This window comes from Mirounga leonina, unplaced genomic scaffold, assembly GCF_011800145.1.
Source record: "Mirounga leonina isolate KUSES-001 unplaced genomic scaffold, KU_Mleo_1.0 Mir_170, whole genome shotgun sequence".
Lineage (NCBI taxonomy): Eukaryota > Metazoa > Chordata > Mammalia > Carnivora > Phocidae > Mirounga > Mirounga leonina.
This window is the reverse complement of record NW_023270433.1, coordinates 38,919,606-38,924,628: the sequence shown is the minus strand read 5'-3', so window position 1 is coordinate 38,924,628 and position 5,023 is coordinate 38,919,606. Positions and strand designations below refer to the sequence as shown.

Here is a 5,023-nt window from a genome sequence, read left to right as displayed (position 1 = left end):
ATGGCAATCCCTTACAAATCCAAGCAATAATAAGCCCAGCATTCCACTCTTGCTCCTCAGTTCTCTCTACCTCACCCCTACCCTTCAATTCACAGGTCTCATCTCCTGTTACATCCCTTTTTTGGATGCAAATTAACCCTCAGAGTAGAAGTGCATGGAAGGTCTGATGTTCAGGGAGACTCCATATTCTTCATAAGTAGTTATGGTGACCTCCCAAGGATACTTGCTGTATTAGTTTCCTATGGTGTATAAAAAAATTGTTACCAACATAGTTTAAAACAACACACATTTAGTGTTTCAAATAAACAGGAATTTATTATTTTACATTTCTGGAAGCCAGAAGTCAGAAAATGGTTTCAATAAGCCCAAATGAAAGTGTTAGCAAGGCCATACTTTCTCTGGAAACTCTAATCTGATTCTTCGCCTGTTCCACCTCCTAGAGCTGCGTTCCTTGGCCCATGGCTCCTTTCTCTGTGTTCAAAGCCTGGAGCAACATTGTGTTACCTTCTCATCTTCTGTCTGTAGTCAAATCTGCCTCCGTCTCCTTCTTATAAGGACACTGTGATTGCATTCAGGGCCCACCTCAGTAATCTAGGATCGTCTCCCCATCTTAAAATCTTTACCTTAATGATAACTGTAAAGTCAGTTGCGCTATATAGGAGAGCATTCACAGGTTCTAGGGATTAATATCTGGATATCTTTGGGGACCATTATTCAGCCCACCACACTTGCTAAGTTTTTACTACTGTTATGGTTGCTGCCAAAGCATCAAATAACAAACTACCAAACATTTGTCAGTGCTTTCATGCAAAACATCCAGAGGGAATTAAATGTAAACTTAAGGAAGTAAAAATTAAAAGTAAAAATTAATAAATTAGAAGTATCACATACTACAGGGAATACATTAATTAAAAATTATGCTGAGGAAAGATGATGTTTGGCATTTTTATAAAGGGAAAACAATACATGAAAATATAAAATAATTTTAATTGCTAAAAACTAAAACACTAAATAATATTTTAAAAGAATAAACAGAAATTTAAGACATATTTCTGGAATCCTGAGGGGAAGGAGCAGTATGTGAATCATAGAGCAGATAATGAACAAAAGTTTGACTCACTCTATACAAAGCAAAATTGACCATAGTCCCAGAAATAACTACTGAGAAAAATAGAGGTTCATATGTAGATTTATATTATGTAAGAGCTGAGAAAGGAATTCAGTGAAAACAGCAGATGAAGATATGTTAGCACAATGCTTATTTAAAAAAAATCTTTAACTGGAAACTTGCTCAGAAATAGAATGATATAAGCAGATTTCATAAATTTAAATAGACCTCAAACTTTCACAGAACATTGACCTGAATCTTCCAGATTTTATCTTAAATAGAATAATATTTTCTCTAAAATTCTTGACATTCCTTCTATAAGTCACATTAAAAGTATTTGCTAATATGTATAGAAGGTAGACATAAGACTGTTGTTCATGATAACCCAGCAACTATACTTTTAAAACCTTTATATTTATCATTAAAATATTTTATTTCATAGCAATTTGTACATATACATGACTATATTTTAAATATACATATACATGAATATATATAAATATATCAAGGTGTCAGCAGAGTTGGCTCCTTCTCGGGGAAGTGCAAGATAATCTGTCCCATGCTTCTCTCCCAGTTTCTGACTGCTTCAGGTGATTTGTGGCTTCTTAGCATTCCCTTGTCTTTATATCATGTTCCCTCTATGCATTTCTGTCTCTGTGTCCAAATTTTCCTTTACATATATTTTTATCAGGTCCCCTAACAATGTTATCCTAACTTGATCACCTGCAAAACTAAATTTCCAATGAAGTCACATTCATAGGTACAGAGGTTAGCATTTCAACATCTTTGAGGGAGACGCAGTTGGTTTATTCATTTGTTGGGATATCCACTTTCTCTTACTATCAGAGAAAGTAGGCAAGCCAACATTTTGATAAAAATTATGAAGAACATATTGAAATGGAGAAAAACTGTATTTCTTTTTTTTTTAATGTTTTATTTATTTATTTATTTATTTATTTATTTATTTATTTATTTATTTATGAGAGTCAGAGAGAGAGATAAAGAGAGGCAGCGGCAGAGGGAAAAGCAGGCTCCCCGCCTAGCAGGGAGCCCAATGGGGGACTGGATCCCAGGACCCTGGGATCGTGACCTGAGCCGAAGGCAGACGCTTAACCATCTGAGCCACCCAGGCACCCCGAAAAACTGTATTTCTACTCCCTAGGAATTGGAATAGGACCAAGTTCACTGTACTTCAAGCAGTAAGATACCACAATCTAGCTTAATAAAAAATATAGATTTGAAATCAATTTTCTCATGGGGGATTGGAGTTTCCTAAACCAGACTGAATTAAGATGAATTTCAAGTGTTTGTGATAAACAAAGCCACAAACTGAACTCCAAGGGAGTTTGTCTGTGTGTGCAGACTCATGACCACATTGTTTGATTAAGATTCACATTTTCCCTTTCATTATTTCATTATTTCCATTTGAGAAAAGAGGAAGAACATGAATGAAACTCCGCTTATAAAACTTTTTTTTTTTTTTCTCATTAAACTTTTGTTTTAATGGGTCTCAAAATTCTGTGACAGATTTTTGGTCAAGTTGTTTACATTAAAAAGTACTGATTTTAAAAACTAATAACTTAAAACTGCTACACACACACACACAAAAAAAAACAAATGGTCCACAAAACATTCTCCTTTCCTTCTGAAGGTTTTACGATGCATTGTTATCATTAACCAGTCTTTTACTATTAAACTTAAATGGCCAATTGACACAAACAGTTCTGAGACCGTTCTTCCACCACTGATTAAGACTGGGGTGGCAGGTATTGGGGATAATATTCATTTAGCCTTCTGAGCTTTCTGGGCAGACTTGGTGACCTTGCCAGCTCCAGATGCTTTCTTGTCCACTGCTTTGATGACACCCACAGCAACCATCTGTCTCATGTCACGAAAAGCAAAACGGCCCAGAGGAGGATAGTCAGAGAAGCTCTCAACACACATAGGCTTACCAGGAACCATATCAACAATGGCAGCATCACCAGATTTCAAGAACTTGGGACCATCTTCCAACTTTTTTCTAGAACGATGATCTATCTTCTCCTTCAGCTCAGCAAACTTGCAAAGCAATGTGAGCTGTGTGACAATCCAGCACTGATTTGGCCTGGATGGTTCAGGATAATCAGCTGAGCCATGAAGCCAGGTGCTTCCATTGGTGGGTCATTTTTGCTGTCACCAGCCACATTGCCATGACAAACATCTTTGACAGATACGTTCTTGACATTGAAGCCCACATTGTCCCCAGGAAGAGCCTCACTCAAAGCTTCATGGTGCATTTCAACAGACTTTACTTCAGTTGTAACATTGACTGGAGCAAAGGTGACCCCATGCCACGTTTAAGAACACCAGTCTCGACTCGCCCACAGGGACAGTACCAATACCACCAATTTTGTAGACGTCCTGGAGAGGCAGACGCAAGGGTTTGTCAGTTGGACGAGTTGGTGGCAGAATGCAATCCAGAGCTTCAAGCAGTGTGGTTCCACTGACATTCCCATCTTTACGGGTGACTTTCCATCCCTTGAACCAAGGCATGTTAGCACTTGGCTCCAGCATGTTGTCACCGTTCCAACCAGAAATTGGCACAAATGCTACTGTGTCGGGGTTGTAGCCAATTTTCTTAATGTAGGTGCTGACTTCCTTAACGATTTCCTCATATCTCTTCTGGCTGTAGGGTGGCTCAGTGGAATCCATCTTGTTAACACCAACAATTAGTTGTTTTACACCCAGGGTGTAAGCCAGAAGGGCATGCTCACGGGTCTGCCCATTCTTGGAGATACCGGCTTCAAATTCACTGACACCAGCAGCAACAATCAGGACAGCACAGTCAGCCTGAGATGTGCCTGTAATCATGTTTTTGATAGTCTCTGTGTCCTGGGGCATCAATGATGGTCACATAATACTTGCTGGTCTCAAATTTCCACAGGGAGATATCAATGGTGATACCACGTTCACGTTCAGCTTTCAGTTTATCCAAGACCCAGGCATACTTGAAGGAGCCCTTTCCCATCTCAGCAGCCACCTTCTCAAATTTTTTGATAGTTCTTTTGTCGATCCCGCCACATTTGTAGATCAGATGACCAGTAGTGGTAGACTTGCCCGAATCTACATGTCCAATGACGACGATGTTGATGTGAGTCTTTTCCTTTCCTATTTTGGTTTAGGTTGAGCAGTGGTTTTCACGACACCTGTGTTCTGGCGGCAAACCCATTGCGAAAAAGTAAAAAACTTTTTTTTATTAAAATCTTTAACACATTTTCCTCCTTAGAGAATTCTATACATTCTTCTTTTATTTATTTATTTATTTTTTTAAAGATTTTATTTATTTGACAGAGAGAGACCCACAGCGAGAGAGGGAACACAAGCGGGGGAGTGGGAGAGGGAGAAGCAGGCTTCCCGCAGAGCAGGGATGTGGGGCTCAATCCCAGGACCCTGAGATCATGACCTGAGCCGAAGGCAGACGCTTAACGACTGAGCCACCCAGGCGCCCTATACATTCTTCTTTTAATACATTTAAAATTTTTCTTGTGATGTTGTTATTTTTTGTACACTATAATTCATTCTGCTATATAATTCGGCCAAAACTTACTTCCTATTTTGCTTCCCAAGTCAATTACCTTGCCTAAACCCAGTTGAGAACCCTCCATGTCTGGTCCATGCATAATTTGAGCATTCCTATGAACCCAATAGTTCATGCTTTCCTACATTCTTAGACAACCTTAATTGCTTCTTTTTTGCAGGTATAAGTTTATACTATGCAAACCATTAACTTTTGGACACAAAAATTTGCAATTATTTCCTTAAGTCTCTAGGAAGTATTTCTTATATATTTTTCAGAGCCTATATTCTATATAGTAATTTACCATTTGGTCATGAATTAATTCTTTCAACATTTAGCTGATGTTTATTAGATGCATA

At 38.3% G+C, this 5,023-nt stretch overlaps 1 pseudogene across 1 annotated transcript; it reads right to left on the bottom strand.

The window, feature by feature from the left end:
• Window positions 1-2,719: 2,719 nt before the first annotated feature.
• LOC118018041 lies at window positions 2,720-4,296 on the bottom strand (annotated as a pseudogene). Its single transcript, XR_004681301.1, has one exon. The product of XR_004681301.1 is annotated as an elongation factor 1-alpha 1-like (transcript).
• Window positions 4,297-5,023: the final 727 nt, after the last annotated feature.